Genomic DNA, 18,111 nt, shown 5'->3' on the forward strand with positions numbered 1-18,111 from the left:
AAAACTAATTTGGGCTCTTATAGTAATTCAGATTCCTTGGCCAAACTTACAGAATCAATCTCTACTGGTGTTGATCAGAAATCTGTATTTTTAACAACCTCTTCCAATAATTCTGATCACTGGCACATTTTCAGAACCACTGAAGGAGAGGCAACACAAAAAGGTACATAAAGAAGTGCTAGATAATTTTTTGATGGGGAAGAGGTGGGAGAATCAAAATGCTTTAGGAAATCAGGGAATAAAAGGATCAACAAGACAGGAGTGATCAGGAAAGGCTTCCCAGAGAAGGTGAGACCAGAGCAGCACCATGAAGGATGGGTAAGATTTGAACTGGCAAAGAGGAAAAGGGATGGCATTTCAAGATGAATGATATAACAAAGATTGGGTGTGAAAAGGACCAATTCAGAGTACAGCAACAGACCACTGGTTGCAGGGAAGCCACTGTTGAGAAATAAGAGTGAGGGAAGATTGGACCTATCTGAGGAGATTAGGATACTAAAACTAGTACACCAAGGATGCTTTCAGCAAAAATGGTTCCTCTGGGCATCATAATTGTGACTGTCTTTGCAACCAGACATTCCTTTGATTACAGGAAAGACAATGAGATATGAGATAGGCAAGGAACCTGGGAGTAAACGGTAAATGCAGTGTCTTCTTTGGAGGCACAAGTTGTCCCAGATGCCACTCTAACTCTTCAAAACCATCAGGTGATGGTTCTGAACCAAATGCTTAAAACTTGTCAGTGGCTTCCCATTTTCCTTAGGGTAACGTTCAAACTTTTGAATGTAGTTTTAAAGGTGCTTTATGATCTCTTCCTTTTCTGATCTCTTCCATCATGTATGTACCACTTCTCTCATTGCACTCTATGCCCCAGTTATATTCAACTGCTTTCTGTCTTTCTCCCCCAGCTGCCTTTCATCTCCCTATCACTTCTCCACTCTACCATCCTCTTGGCAAATTATTACTTGCTTTCAAATTTCCTATTAAAATTGATCTCCTCCAGAAAGCCTTCCCTGAAACTCAGATTCTGTATTCTGTGTCCCTCTGATTTCCCAGAGCACTTTGTACTTCCCCCATTACAGTAGTCACCATACTCTATTATAAATACCATCTACTTGTATGTTTCTTTTGCTACACAGGGTCCTGACATCAATTAGGTCACAATATTTCCTGTTCACTCTTGGCAGCTGTAATACCTAGAAGAGTGGCAAGGATATTTTAGGTTCCCAATAAACATCTCTTGAATGAACCAGTGGATTTTTAAATTAATTTATCAAATTAATTAATAGGTAAAAACAAATATTACTGAGACAAGTCAAATCACCTCCTACACAGCCCTTGGGCTGGACCAAACTGACAAAATCAAACTTCCAGGCATTTTACAATTAGTAAAAGAAATCCATGAGAGCATTCTGTACATTGGCCCTTTTCTCCAATGCCCCAAGAGTGATTCAGAACTTTCATTTCCCCTGTTACAGTATCAGTGGTCAATGAAGAGATGGCTCAAATGAGAAAAAAATATTCCATGAACATGTAGGCAATAAGTGAAACCCAGTTCATGATTACTTGCTCTCCACCACACAACCCAACACACAACCTTGCTTCCTCAAATATTACTTATCAGTCAAGAGCTGTTGTCACACCTACACAAAAGACTCTAGCACCCATCTTTCTAATATAAAAGAAGCCAACACTCCTGCAAAACCCGATTATTTTATGCTCAGATGTTACAACACTCATCTGGTTCTGGTAATAAGGTTTCAATCTTTGGCTGATTTGAGCTCAGTTGCCTCTCATTTGGTAAACAGTATCACTGAGAAAAGCCAGAAGTAATACTCCTTAGCAGTTTTAGTCTCCTATTAAAGACTCAATGCCCTCTAACATCAAGTGAGAAACCACTTGATATCACAGAGGTGCCCTGATTAAAGTTAAGGCCATACACAAAATATTTCAATTCATTCCAGAGATCAATTTAAAAGTGAGTGGTCATTTGCTTCCAAAAAAAAAGAGAGAGAGAGAGACATAAGAAACCTATTTTTATGCTTTTTTCAAACAGATTTACAGTGGGATGCTCAGCTAGTGAGTGTCCCTAGGGCTTGGTAAACAGCGTTATATTTATATTTGTCCTACCTAAATGTAAGTTCTTGGTAATAATACTGTTTGGGATGGTGGAAGGAGTTTAGACTTTGAAGATGAGGTGTTTCAATCACCACTCTTCCACTTTTGTGTGTGCAAGCCTGAGGTTCAAAAAGGTTAAATAACATGGCTCAGTGTCCTCATATATAAAATGAGGATAATAGCAATGCCTATTTCATAGGGCTGCTGGGAGGATTCTGTGAGATAAGGGGAAGATATTTGGTAAATGCGAGCCTATCCATGAGCTACACATTTTGTGACTGGCACTTTATAATAATTTTTATTTTATTCATTTGTTATTGCTTAATGATTTTGTCATCAGTCTGGTGGTATAGAGTACGTTGGCTTTGGCATTAGATAGCCCTGGAGTCAAATCCCATTTCTGCTACTAAATGTTTTGCATTAGGCAAGTTATTCAACATCACTGATCTTTCACTTTATGTACAAAATGGATTTATTTTAAAAAATACCTACATTCTGAAGTTTGGGGGAAGAATGAAAAAACATGCAAAGTATCTACTGATCACAATGTGTGATACACTGAAAATTTGCAATAAACGGTGTGCCTGCTTAGTCACTCAGACATGTCCGACTCTTGTGACCCTATGGATGTAGCCAGCCAGGCTCCTCTGCCCATGGGGATTCTCCAGGCAAGAATACTGAAGTGGATTGCCATGCCCTCCTCCAGGGGATCTTCCCCACCCAGGAATCAAACCCACATCTCCCGTGTCACCTGCATTGCAGGTGGATTCTTTACCTGCTGAACCATCTGGGAAGCTCACAACAAATGGTAGCCATTATTATATTTCCATATTATTATTTTTCTATAATGAGATACACTATGCAATAAACAATAATGGTAGTTAGAAATTTTTTAATGGCTACTGTTTATTGAAGATTTTCAATGTATCAGGTTCTGTGATCAATAGATACTTTACATGTTTTTTCACTCTTCCCTGAAACTTTCGGAGGTAGCTTTTTTATTTATTTATTAATTTATTTATTTTATTAAATCTATGTTGTGCTGACTTCCAAACAGAGAGACCTCAGTGAGGCCAAAAAGGGCAAAAAAAAAAAAAAAAAACTTTAGGGCTATTTCAACAGCTGGTTTGGGCCATCTGATTTTTATAGTCAATTTAGTTAAACCCGTATGAAAGAGAGCAAAACAAAGCTGTCCATTCAACTCACTGATATTTGAGCAGCACAGACCAAAAAATAGTTGAAGAAATTATTACTATTTGGCTGATTGTGTTATCACAGTGTACACCTGGCCTAATGCTCACTCGCTCATTAACCTGAACTAATTATTTGATGCTATTCTATCTACGGCAAAGAGTTTGCATCATTTTAAGGCTGCATGTTCTGATGAACAGAGAAGTTAACAGGATATAGAGGAGAAAAACAACATAATCTCTGAATACTCTTCAAATTGAGATTCTGTGAATCTCTAGAATCTCACTCAGTTTGTGACCATGACCAAGCCATTTCATCTCTCTGGGTCTAGGTTTCTCCATCTTTAAATGAGGGAGTTGGCACTAAGATTCTGTGATTCTACTTTAAAATTATAGTCATTCTGCAATCCCCACAAGGGCAGAGAAGCTGAGACTCTTGAAACTACTGCTCTTAGCAAAAGCAACTCCAAATAAAGTCATGGAAAAAATTCTCTCCTTTAGCTTTTTCATTGCTCTCCCCTTCTCCAGGACCCAAGTGATTTGTTATAATGTCAGTGTAAAGCAATTACTAATATGCTCACCAAAATTCAAAAAGGAATAAAAACAAATCAGAAGCCCAATAAATGCCTTTTTTTCCGGAAAAAGAATTTAATTTAATAAAAATAAACTCTGTTTTCAAGGAGCCTATGCTGATACTGCAGATGAGAGAAGTTACCTGCAGAAACACTCTCGAATACCATACAATTCGACTCCTTCTAATAATCCAGGCAGGAGAGAACCGGAGGCATGTTTCATAAGAATGGCTTGGTGGAGAAAAAAATATCTGTTGAAATTTCTACATTAAATATGAACTAAACACTTTGCAGAAGACAAGATGGGTACTAGATTTTTTTCAGTGCTTTTAGTGATACCCAGTAAAATATTTATTAACCAAAACTCTACAAATACAAATATATATTTCCAGAATATTTCCTGCTACACTCTGCTCTAAAGAAAATACAGCCAGTTTTAGACTCTCTAATTAACCCTCAGAGGGTGACAACAATTGATGATGGTGAATGTCTGGGCTCCAGAGTATTTACATGCCTTTCTGGGTTTATTTAGCCAGAAAAGATAATGCACAGATAATACTGCTATAGATAATATTTATACCATTTACATAATATGTATATTATGTTTCTATTATAATATTTTCTAGATAATGTTTACTGAGCACTTTCTTTATGCCAGGCCCTGAGCTAAGTGGGTTTTTTTATTTGTTTGTTTTTAATTTTTATTGGCATATAGTTGCTTTATTATTTGTTAGTTTCTACTGTACATCAAGGTGAATCAGCTATATGTATACATATATCCCCTCCTTTTTGGACTTCCTTCTCATTTAGGTCACCACAGAGCACTGAGTTGAGTTCCCTGTGCTGTAACTAGGTTCTCATGAGTTATCTATTTTATACATAGTAGTGTATATATGTCAATCCCAAGAGTGAAGTCAGAGAAAAACAGGTATCATATATTAATGCATACATGTGGAATCTAGAAAAATGGTAGAGATTAACCTATTTGCAAAGCAAAGATGGAGGCACAGATGTAGACAACAAACATATAGACATCAGCAGGGGAAAGTGGAGGTGGTTTGAATTGGGAGATTGCACTAAGGGTTTATTAAGCATGATCTTATATAGGAGACTGGTAATTAGGGACACGCATCAGAAACCAGCAAGAGAAACCCACAGGGGTTAGCCAGGAGAAATTGGGGTGGAGCCTTGAGGTGTAAGTGCTACGGCATAAAAGATTACAGAATCTTTAAGATAGCTATGACTACTCCTATAGTCTTAGACCTCTCCTGGTTGTTACTCAGATGGATTCCAGAGAATGCTACCACAGCAACGCTTTAAGCTTGGCTCCTACGACTAACCCCCCAGAGCTCCTGGACCCTCAGTCAACCACGCAGACTGAAAAGTTTATACTTCCTAGACCTTCCCTGATGCCTGGTTTGCCAGTATCTAACACCAGCCTGTCTTGCATTGAGCACAAGAGGAAACTGTGAGGCTAAACGGGAGATTATTACAGTAGTCCAGGTCAAAGAGGTTTAAGAAAGGGCAGTAGCAGTGGAGTGGAATAGAAAGGAGAATATTTGAGCTATAATTTTGAGGATAGTAAAATTGGCATGTCCTTGGGGTTTTATGTTCACAGTGAATGCTTAATTGTTCCATCTGATTTGGCTGCTTTCTTTGTCAAACTGATGTATTTGTTTCAACACGCCAACCAAAATAAACCCTGGTTTAGAGACTGGATTTCTTGCTTTTAAATACTTTTGGTGATACGTGGATACAGCCTAAGATTCTAAATTCTAAAAAAAGCAATGAAGAGAGAGCATAAATAGGTGATAATTCCATCTAAAAGTGCAGAAAGGCTACAGTGTGCCTTTACCTAAAATCTTGTTTCATAAAATATTAATAATCACTAATGGAAATATTAACTATGATGCACATTGAGTGCCACTCAAATGACAACTGGCCAAGAAGAGAAAATTTTTAATACCGATACATTAAGCTCTCGGTAAAAAATTGTTTACTGCTAAAATTTGTGCACAAAAAATTAGAAATAGAACCAATGAAGCGTATGCCTCAGCATATCTTTTTAATGAGTCTCTTGCATACATTAATTTAACTCTCATTGTTATACTTTCATCCTCACTGGAATGGGTTTTACTTTGCCTTATTTGAGCTCCCAAAGCCAGACATTTAGAAGTAATCTGGATAACCAGAAGATGGCCTAGCCCATGCATCCTGCCAGCTATTTTGATACCTAAACTGTCTCTCCAAGGCAAGTGACATCCAGAAGATAAGTAGATGAGCCAAGCAATCTTTGAGATATTTGAACATGGTGGTATCGAGAAGATTCAAATGCTTCTTTATTTTCCATCACCACTCTTCTCAGATGTTTGCCCTTTGGGTCTGGCTTGATTCAATGTGCCTGTGGCCTGTTTGGAAATACTTACAGGTACTTGACACATCTCCAGGAGATTTCTGGCCAATGAATCAACAAAAAATTCAAGATTTTTTTCAAAGATAAATATCATATACCTTGATAATTATGCATCAGACATTTATCAGGCAGTTATTAATTTAGAAGGCAACCCTTCTGTACTCCTTGACAGAACTCTGACTTACTTTTTAGTTTAGTCAAGCAACTGTTTTGACACAGTTTCTAACAAATTTCAGTTGTTTTGATGCCCATCCTGGAAAGAAGACCCCCTAGGTACAGGCTGCCACAATTATCATAACCAGTTGACATGGTTAGTCCTAAGGTCTGGCTTACAGGGAGATTTCATTTCCAGATTTCATTAAACTAGCTGAAAGACACATCTTTTTGTTTTCTAATGTCCGCCTACAAACCCATAGTTATAGTAACCAGGAGCAAATGCTCAGCCTCAAAGGATTATCAGATTTGAAGTAGTGGACTAGATTTGGCAGCTTCTCTGCTATCAAAGATGCTTAGGGACTTACACACAAAATAGCCCCCTACTCTTTCTCTTCCTTACTTTGAAATGACAGTTGAAATGCCCACTTTCTGGGGAATGCCAGTCTGTCTTCCATGGACCCCCCCAAAAGCAGGCAGCAAAGAGACAGAAGTAAAATGTCAGGTAAGAAGATGTACAGGGTTGACGGTTGCTATAAAAAAGAATATAAAGGGAAGACTCCTTGTAGAAACCAGGTCTAGAGCTAAAATGTGGGGGATGAGCAGGACCTGACTTGGCAGAGAGGAACACATAGTAAAGTCAAGGCATGAGCAGAGGCCTGGAGGACAGTGAGAGCATCACATGACTAAGAGCCAGACCAGGTGAAGCAGATGATCCATACGGCTGTGAGCAGCAACAGGTGGTAGTAAAGATTTCTCCAGAAGGCCAAGATTTCAATTCCAGAACTTTACACAAGGATCTGACTTTCCATTTCCATTTGATTAAGTCCTGGGGATGTGAAATTAGATTGAGGCAGTACAGTAGGCCAAATAATGACCCCCAAAGTTTTCTAAGTCCTAATACCCAGTATGCAAGTGTGAACATGTTACTTCATATGTTAAAAGACACCCAAAATTAGGAAATTATTCTGCATTAGAGACTAGAGATCTCTTCAGGAAAATTAAAGATAGCAAGGGAACATTTCATGCAAAGATGGGCTCAATAAAGGACAGAAATGGTATGGACCTAACAGAAGCAGAAGATATTAAGAAAAGGTGGCAAGAATACACAGAAGAACTGTATAAAAAAGATCTTCACGACCCAGATAATCACAATGCTGTGATCACTCACACTCACCTAGAGCCAGACATCCTGGAATATGAAGTCAAGTGGGCCTTAGGAAGCATCACTACGAACAAAGCAAGTGGAGGTGATAGAATTCAAGTTGAGCTATTTCAAATCCCAAAAGATGATACTGTGAAAGTGCTGCACTCAATATGCCAGCAAATTTGGAAAACTCAGCAGTGGCCACAGGACTGGAAACAGTCAGTTTTCATTCCAATCCCAAAGAAAGGCAATCCCAAAGAATGCTCAAACTACTGCACAGTTGCAGTCATCTCCCATGCTAGTAAACTGATGCTCAAAATTCTCCAAGCCAGGCTTCAGCAATATGTGAAGTGTGAACTTCCAGATGTTCAAGCAGGTTTAAGAAAAGGCAGAGGAACCAGAGATCAAATGGCCAACATCCACTGGATCATCGAAAAAGCAAGAGTTCCAGAAAAAAACCTATTTCTGCTTTATTGACTATGCCAAAGCCTTTGACTATGTGGATCACAATAAACTGTGGAAAATTTTGAAGGAGATGGGAATACCAGACCACCTGACCTGCCTCTTGAGAAACCTGTACACAGGTCAGGAAGCAACAGTTAGAACTGGACATAGAACAACAGACTGGTTCCAAATAAGAAAAGGAGTACATCAAGGCTGTTTATTGTCACCCTGCTTATTTAACTTACATGCAGAGTACATCATGAGAAATGCTGGGCTGGAAGAAGCACAAGCTGGAATCAAGATTGCTGGGAGAAATATCAATAACCTTAGATATGCAAATGACACCACCCTTATGGCAGAAAGTGAAGAAGAACTAAAGAGCCTCTTGATGAAAGTGAAAGGAGAGTGAAAAAGTTGGCTTAAAACTCAACATTCAGAAAACTAAGATCACGGCATCTGGTCCCACCACTTCATGGCAAATAGATGGGGAAACAGTGGCTGACTTTATTTTGGGGGGGGGCTCCAAAATCACTGCAGATGGTGATTGCAGCTATGAAATTAAAAGATGCTTACTCCTTAGAAGGAAAGTTATGACCAACCTGGACAGTATATTAAAAAGCAGAGACATTACTTTGTCAACAAAGGTCCATCTAGTCAAAGCTATGGTTTTTCCAGTGGTCACATATGGATGTGAGAGTTGGACTATAAAGAAAGCCCAGCACCAAAGAATTGATGTTTTTGAACTGTGGTATTGGAGAAGACTCTTGAGAGTCCCTTGGGCTGCAAGGAGATCCAACCAGTCTATCCTAAAGGAGATCAGGCCTGGGTGTTCATTGGAAGGACTGATGTTGAAGCTGAAGCTCCAATACTTTGGCCACCTGATGCAAAGAGCTTACTCATTTGAAAAGACCCTGATGCTGGGAAAGATTGAAGGCAGGAGGAGAAGGGGATGACAGAGGATGAGATGGTTGGATGGCATCACCGGCTCAATGAACATGGGTTTGGGTAAACTCCGGGAGTCGGTGATGGACAGGGAGGCCTGGCGTGCTGCAGTTCATGGGGTTGCAAAGAGTTGGACATGACTGAGTGACTGACCTGAACTGAACTGATTCTGAATTATCTGGATGGACTGAATGAAATCACAAGCATCTCCATAACTGAAAGATGGAGGTGGGAGACTCAGAGTCATAGGAGATGTGGTGATGCTGGCAGAGGTTGTAGTAATGTGATTGCTGGCTTTGAAGACTGCAGGTGCTCCTGAGCCAAAAACTACAGGCAACTTCTGGAAGCTGGCAAAGGCAAGGGAACTGGTGCTCCTGTAGAGGCTCTAGAGGGAATAAAGCCTTGCTCACACTTGGATTTTAACCCAGTGAGACCCATTTTGAACTTATAACCTCCAGAACTATAAGATAATAAATCTGTGCTGTTTAAAGCCATAAAGTTGGTGGTATTTGATATAGCAACAATAAGAAACCAATGAAAGTGGTCTGATAAATAATATCCAAAAGGAACTAAATCAGGGCTTATGTGATCTGACATCCATCTCCTAGACCCATGGGTGGGAAATGAGAAGAATAGGCACCAAAGGTGACATCTGAGGACTGAACGATCAGTGTATTAGGAACCAAGACCCCATTAAGTGACTGAGAGCTAAAAGTACAAATTTCAGTAGTGCTGATAACAATTGGAATATCAAGAAAAGCACCTGCCAGTTGTTCTACAGGTAATCCATGCCAGCATGTTATTTCAATCATCAAAACAAGACTCTATAAAATATGTTTTCATTATCCCTATTTTACCTAACTCTGTTTTGCAGATGAGAAAACTAAGTTCAAGGGAAGGGGTGGCTAGGACCAGGGAGAGAGTCAGGGGCCCATGAATGGAGGAAAAGGAAAGAGTTAGGTGCTCAGTCGTCTCTGACCCCATGGACTGTAGCCCGCCAGGATCTTCTGTCCACGGGATTTTCCAGGCAAGAATACTGGAATGCATTGCCACGCCGTCCTCCAGGGGATCTTCCTGACCTAGGAATAGAACCCAGGTCTTCTGCACTGCAGGCAGATTCTTTACCTGCAGAAGGGGCCATGAAAGTAGACTGAAAATCAGGGTGAGGCTTCAGTACCAGCAAGGAACTGTAGTACTAAAGAGAAAACCGAGAGAAAAATCCAGAGGAGGGGCTTAGCAGGAAAGAAAGACTGAGATTCCACAGACACATGTATTCTCAGGACTCATGCCAAATATGCTGGGTCCAAGGACACAGGGCAGCATAAGTCAAACTAGGCCTTGCCTCTTTGTGGGTTGGAAGTTCAGGGTGGGGATGAATACTGCCGGTTGTAGGCAAAGCCTACTAATCTTGAGGCATTCCAGTCCATTGGGCTTGGAGGGGATGACCTCAAAAGCAAACTCCAGCAAAAAAACTCAAGGTACACTGACAAGTACTTTGACTTCCTTCAGCCTCATGTCTTGTCATATTTCCCAAAATGGACTCTGTGCTCCAGGCAAACCAACTCCTTTACCTCCTTTAAGGATTTGTCCCCCAGAAACAAGCAAAACATTCTCTAGTGAGCAGAGGAGAAGTTCTGGAAGAAAATCTCTAGCAGGTAATGGATAATTGTTCTTATAGACCCCAAATCATTTCTACTGAGTTTTTGTTCCTCCCTAAGTTTTTTTCTTCCTTTCATTCTCTTTAAGAACCAATCCTGCGAGGGTGGGATGTTTCGAGAGAACAGCATGTATATTATCTGTGGTGAAACAGACCACCGGCCCAGGTGGGATGCATGAGACAGGTGCTCGGGCCAGGTGCACTGGGAGGACCCAGGGGAACCGGGTGGGGAGGGAGGTGGGAGGGGGGATTGGGATGGGGAATACATGTAACTCCATGGCTGATTCATGTCAATGTATGACAAAACCCACTGCAATGTTGCGAAGTAATTAGCCTCCAACTAATAAAAATAATTGAAAAAAAAAAAGAACCAATCCTGGTCCCCAGGGTAAGGGGAGTGTCAACTCATTTAAGAATTAACACCAAAGACCCTCCCTCCCCCCCCCCCCCCCGGAACCCCGCCCAAGAAAAATCCCTCAAACTAAACCTTTTCCAAACCTGCCTCACCCACACGCAATCCTCTGAGTTCTAGCCTGAGGGCCATGATCTAATTCCAAGTTGATGGAGAGGGCTGCAGACACTGGTATCTCTGAGCCCAAATGAATCTACCTTCCTGACTCCCTTCAGCATCAGCATCACCTCAGGGGCATTTCTGATGACCCATGCGGTGGCTTCCTCCCTCACACTGCAGAGCAGTCTTATAAAAGTTTGCCCGTAATAATTTGACAGTATAACAATTCTAGATCCGTGGAATAACCAAACATACATAGAAAGAGCTGCTTAGCTGCTAAGTTGAGTCCAGCTCTTTTGCAACCCCATGGACTAGCCCACCAGGCTCCTCTGTCCATGGGATTTCTCAGGCAAGAATACTGGAGTGGGTTGCCATTTCCTTCTCCAGGGGATCTTCCCAACTCAAGGATCAAACTGGAGTCTCCTGCATTGGCAGGTGGATTCTTTACCTCTGAGTCACCGTGGAAGCCCACATAGAATAGAGTCAGCATGAATTCTAAGAAGACTTTCTTAACCCTTAAAAGCTGGGTCAATTGCCATTGGTGTTCAGTACACCCAAAAGGGCCTCAAATGAGATTATGTGTAGTTACAGAGCTATACTACAGGACTGGAGAAAACAAAATTCATGCAACTTTAAATAGTGGCTAATTACCAGACTACATTACCTGTAGTGTACTATGAAATAATAAACTTAGAAATTCTGTGTAATTATCTTATGAATAGCCTAATTATATTACATTGTATTCTGTGTATGTAAAAAGGATTCATTTGTTAAATTTAAATCAACATTTTAAATCCTGTTTTGGCATTCCCTCATCTTTTAAATACACAAGTTACCTCAAAACATGGGAGATGGGAGATGCTTAGCTCTCTCTCAGCCTCTTAGAGATCCTAAATTATAATAGCAAGTCTACTTGCCTAACTGCCTCAACCCTGGTTGCACTTTAAAGTCACTTGGGTCTCCTTGGGGTCAAACTCCAGAGCTACCACTAGTTAGCTGTGTAAGACATCAACGCTACATATTCATTTCAGGACTGATCCTGAAGCTGAGGTTCCAATACTTTGGTCACCTGATGTGAAGAGCCGACTGATTGGAAAAGACTCTGATGCTGGGAAAGATTGAAGGCAGGGGGAGAAGGGGATAACAGAGGACAAGATGGTTGGATGGCATCATCAACTCAGTGGACATGAGTTTGAGCAAACTCTGGGAGATGGTGAAGGACAGGGAAGCCTGGCATTCTGCAGTCCATAGGGTTGCAAAGAATCAGACATGACTTAGCAACTGAAAACAACAAAACCATGGATAGATTTAACCTCCCTGTACCTCAGTTTTCTCATCTGCAAAGTTGGGCTACTAAAAGCTTGTGAAGATTATAAGTAAATATACATATGTACTTAGAACTGAAAAAAAGTCACCTGGACAACTTTGAAAACCACACTGTGGGACTGAGTCCCACACTCACCAATTGAAATAAAATTGCTGGGGAGAGAGACTGACATCTTACATATGAAATGTTCCCCAGGAGATATGACCCACAATGAGGGCCTAGATCCACTGGTATAGAACTAAGAACTTCTTTTAAGGATGGGCCAAATCTGTTCCATTCTTGGCTCTAGCCTTTAAGCATTCAGCAAACGTTTGCCCAAATGAATAGACGGGCCTTCTCTCTATGTGTTCTTATTTCCTTGGGGGAGTCACCCCTCTGTCATTCACTTTCTTGTCTTCCTCAAATCAGTGTTCCCCTAACTTGGCTGTGTTTCCAAATCAATTGGAAAGTGTTAAAAATCCTCATTCCCAGACTCCACTCCAGATCACTGAATCATAACCACTGAGGTGGAACCCAAGAATTCGTATTTCTTAAAACACTTCAAATGATTCTGACGTGCTGCTTCCTTTGGAAATCACTGCCATGCTGTATGTCAATATCACTCACAAAGGATACTTCCCCTCAGTAGAAAGCCTTTCTGAATTGATTCTACTCTGTTCCAATTCGTTTTGTAACTATTTTTCTATAGGTGTTTGAATTTGTGTGAAGAAGGGGTAGGGAGAAAAGAATTTCCCCACATAAATTAAACCCTAACAATGGATGTTTTCTATTCTAAACAATGGAATGGGTTTTCTATTTCATTTGTATGAACTACCTATCCAGCCCCATCACCCAGCCCAATAAGAGCCCTTTGGAAATGTTAATGACAATTAGTCAGACCTAAAAAATCATAGATGGGCACATTCAAGCTTGTCCCTCAGCAGGGTCAGGCCTTTGCCTTCTATCCAACTTGGGAAATTTGTGCCTTTATGCCTGAGATTAAGCCAGTTTGTTTGTTTTCCTAAATCTTTGGTCTATTTTTAAACTACTATTTCTTCTCTTTTGTGCTAAGATTAAATACTTCTGATAAATCTTGACTACCATTCAAACAGTGGCAATAGACTGCATACAATTTTCTTCTAACTCTCTACCAGAACTCCTTTGGTCTTCTCCATTACTTTCACGGGTTTGTTTGTTTCATCTCCTAACTCCTTTACCGCTAAGGAAACAGGCTGTTTTTCCAGAAATATTCATTTGGTAGGCCCCCAGGGAGGCTGTCACATCACCAAGGCTAATGAGTACCCAATTTTTACACTTTTACATTTTTCCTAATTATCACAACAAACACATATTTAGGAAATGAAGAATAGGCTCAAATCTGTGATTAGATGGCTATTCATGGAGTGGGATTTAGAGTCTCTTTTTAAGTAGTGTGGGACCAAGCTCCATCCCTTCCCCCATCCAATCAGTGCTACCTAAAATTCTACCACTGTGGATATATACCTCTGTCCTCATAGTATTTGTGGTCTTTTTATCTTATGGGGAATAATTATGTGATCAATCATTTTCAACTTAGAGAATCAATTTGTCGACAATTGGGTTCTATAATCAAGACGGTAAAATGAGATCAGTAGAATATGAGATATATAAAATTTAGGAGGACAGAGAACAGGTGGGGGAAAGCTACATAAGTAGAAATTTAAGTGTTCTGGAGACAAATCTACTACCTTCTTCGTTTTGAGTAGGCCTGGACTCCAACAAAACCCCTAGATTAACAGTAAAATCTAGTTCTGTCTTCAAATGCCAACCTGACCAGCCAACCCTCTAATCAGTTGTTGTACTGTCATCTTTCCTTGCATTTTGGCACACAGGAGTCCCACCCACTCCTGAGAATTCTTGTCTATGAAGACAGAAGGGATATAAGCTAAATACTGATGTTGCTTTTCTCTTGCTATGTAAGCACTTCATACTCTGTTCCCCTTTCAAGGCCAGCAAGGCATACAGTCACATAAGGCTCATGAAACAAAGAAGAGAGTAACAAAAGGGTATGCTATCGCTCCACCTCCCACTCCTGTGTCCAAGACTTAAGAAACAATTAATTTGCCTCTCCTTCTCAAGAAAATATGCAGACTTCTTGTGATAGGCCATTAGAGACATCATTTTACAACTGCTTCAAAATATTGTACCAGGCTTCAAAGAAGCCCTTGACCAACAGGGAACTCTTCCCCTGCTGATAAGCTTTCCAATTCCTACAGAACCAGGTTAATCCATTCCACTGGCTGCATAGCCCTGTGTCTGCAACACTGCACACCCACACAGCTTTGTGGGCAAGCAGGGTAAGAAGGCTGTATTTCTTGGTACTAAGTATGTTATCCCAAATTTAAATCAAACTTCACAAATTTAGACCAACTCATGAGGAGTCTTTAGAGAATTTATGAAAAGACTTAAAAAACAAAATCTGCCAAAGCTTAAAGGAATTTTGGTGATCATCTACCCTACTGATTTTCAAACTTCAAACTCTATCAATTGATCAGTTGATATATATGCACAAAAACATATATGTCAGAGTAGTCTGAAAGACCCAGAGCCCACTAACTCAGCTCTCTTCTCATTCTCCTTTAGCAGCCCCTGAGACATCATCATATATAATTTTAAATTTTCTAGTAGCCACATTGAAATGTAAAAATAAAACAAAACAAAAGCAATTTTTTAAAAGAGGAAAGTAAATTTGATATTTTCCTTAATCCAATATGTCTAAAATACTACCATTTAAACATTCAATCAATATAAATTAATGAAATATTTTGTATATTTTTTTGTATTGAATCTTCAAAATCTAGTACATACTTTACACTTATAGCACATCTCAGTTCTGACTAGCCAACAAGTGACTCTGGCCAATGTGGCTTGTGACTACCATTTTGGATAAGGCAGATTAATACTATATCTTTCCAAATTGTTGTACATATAATATAATATATTCATTTTTATATTTGGTGCTTCACATAAATGGAAACATACTATTCATATCTTCATAAATTATTCTCTTAACCATATAGACATACATCCACATAAGCATCTATAAATTACCCTAAAAATTCTGTTGTTGTTGTTCAATCGCTAAGTCATGTCCGACTCTTTGTGACCCCATGAACTGCAGCACACCAGGCTTCCCTGTCCTTCACTATCTCCTGGGGTTTGCTCAAACTCATGTCCATTGAGTCAGTGATGCCATCCAACCATCTAATCTTCTGTCACCCCCTTATCCTCCTGCCTTCAATTTTCCCAGCCTCAAGGTCTTTTCCAGTGAGTCAGCTCTTTGCATCAGGTAGCCTAAGTATTGGAGCTTCAACTTTAGCATCAGCCCTTCCAATGAATATTCAGGGTTGATCTCCTTTAGGACTGACTGGTTTGATATCCTTGCTGTTCAAGGAACTCTAAAGAGTCTTTTCCAGCATCATAGTTCGAAAGCATCCATTCTTTGGCACTCGGCCTTCTTTATGGTCCAACTCTCACATCCATACATGACTACTGGAAAAACCATAGCTTTGACTAGATGGACCTTTGCCAGCAAAGTGATGTCTCTGCTTTTTAATATGCTAAGTTTGTCATAGCTTTTCTTCCAAGGAGCAAGCATCTTTTAATATCATGGCTGTAGTCACTCTCCATAGTGACTTTGGAGACCAAGAAATGAAGATCTGTCACTTTTCCCAATTTTTCACCATCTATTTGCCATGAAGTGATGGGACTGGATGCCATGATCTTAGTTTTTTGAATATTGAGTTTTAAACTAGCCTTTTCTTTTTAATGGCTGAGTAATATTCCATTGTGTATATGTAGCACAGCTTTCTTATCCATTCATCTGCTGATGGGCATCTAGGTTGCTTCCATGTCCTGGCTATTATAAACAGTGCTGCGATGAACAGTGGGGTGCACGTGTCTCTTTCAGATCTGGTTTCCTCGGTGTGTATGCCCAGGAGTGGGATTGCTGGGTCATATGGCAGTACAATGTCTGTTTAGATCTTTGGCCCATTTTTTGATTGGGTCATTTATTTTTCTGGAATTGAGCTGCAGGAGTTGCTTGTATATTTTTGAGATTAATCCTTTGTCTGTTTCTTCATTTGCTATTATTTTCTCCCATTCTGAAAGCTGTCTTTTCACCTTACTTATAGCTTCCTTTGTTGTGCAAAAGCTTTTAAGTTTAATTAGGTCCCATTTGTTTATTATTGCTTTTATTTCCAATATTCTGGGAGGTGAGTCATAGAGGATCTTGCTGTGATTTATGTTAGAGAGTGTTTTGCCTATGTTCTCCTCTAGGAGTTTTATAGTTTCTGGTCTTACATTTAGATCTTTAATCCATTTTGAGTTTGTTTTTGTGTATGGTGTTAGAGAGTGTTCTAGTTTCATTCTTTTACAAGTGGTTGTAAGATAAACACCAATACAGTATACTAACGCATGTATATGGAATTTAGAAAGATGGTAATGATAACCCTATATGCAAGACAGAAAAAGAGACACAGATGTACAGAACAGACTTTTGGACTCTGTGGGAGAAGGTGAGGGTGGGATGATCTGAGAGAACAGCATCGAAATATGTATATTATCAAGCGTGAAACAGATGGCCAGTCCAGGTTGGATGCATGAGACAGTGCTCAGGGCTGGTGCACTGGGAAGACCCAGAGGGATGGAATGGGGAGGGAGGTGGGAGGGGGATTCGGGATGGGGAACACATGTAAATCCATGGCTGATTCACGTCAATGTATGGAAAAAACCACTACAATATTGTAAAGTAATTAGCCTCCAACTAATAAAAATAAATGGAAAATAAATAAATAAATAAGCAAAAAAAATAAATAAATAAAATAAACTAGCTTTTTCATTCTCCTCTTTCACCCTCATTAAGAGGCTCTTTAGTTCCTCTTCACTTTCTGCCATTAGAGTGGTGTTATCTGAATATCTGAGGTTGTTGATATTTCTTCTGGCAATCTTGATTCCAGCTTGTGATTCATCCAGTCCCCCACTGTATGGTCTATTATTGATGAGACTGAATATCTTTTCTTATGACTACTGGCCTGAATGTCTTCTTTCTTTCTTTTGTTCGTTTTCCCCTCTTTTTTTTCTATTGGAATTGATTTCTATCTCTTGTAACAGAAAGTGTTCTGCCTGATACAATTTGCAATAGTTATTTAACATATTAAGAATATTACCTTTTTGTCTGTCATAAATGTTGCAAATAGTTTCCCCAAGTTGTTTCTCTTTTGGCATTATTTTGTTGGCCTTTGATATAAAATATATATATATATGAAACGAGAAGAGAGAGAGAGAGAGTGTGTGTATGTGTGTGTGTGTGCGTGCACATGCTTCAATGATTCAAATCATTTCTTTCATTTTTCCCCAGCCTAAATTTCATGCATAGAAAATCTTTATCAATCTTCAAGATTATGTGAACATTCACTTACATTTTTTCTAATACCCTTATTTAAACATTTAATCCTCTTGGAATATTCTTTTTGTGAGCTGTCAATAGACACAAAATTTTTTCATATATTGCCATCTAATTGTCCCCAAATCCTTTACAGAATAATCCAGTCTTTTGCAATGCATTAACATATACTAGATCAGTATGTTATTAGATATTTATTAGTTTCTGGAATTTCT

The sequence above is a fragment of the Cervus elaphus genome, chromosome X (genome assembly GCF_910594005.1).
Source record: "Cervus elaphus chromosome X, mCerEla1.1, whole genome shotgun sequence".
NCBI classification, from domain to species: domain Eukaryota; kingdom Metazoa; phylum Chordata; class Mammalia; order Artiodactyla; family Cervidae; genus Cervus; species Cervus elaphus.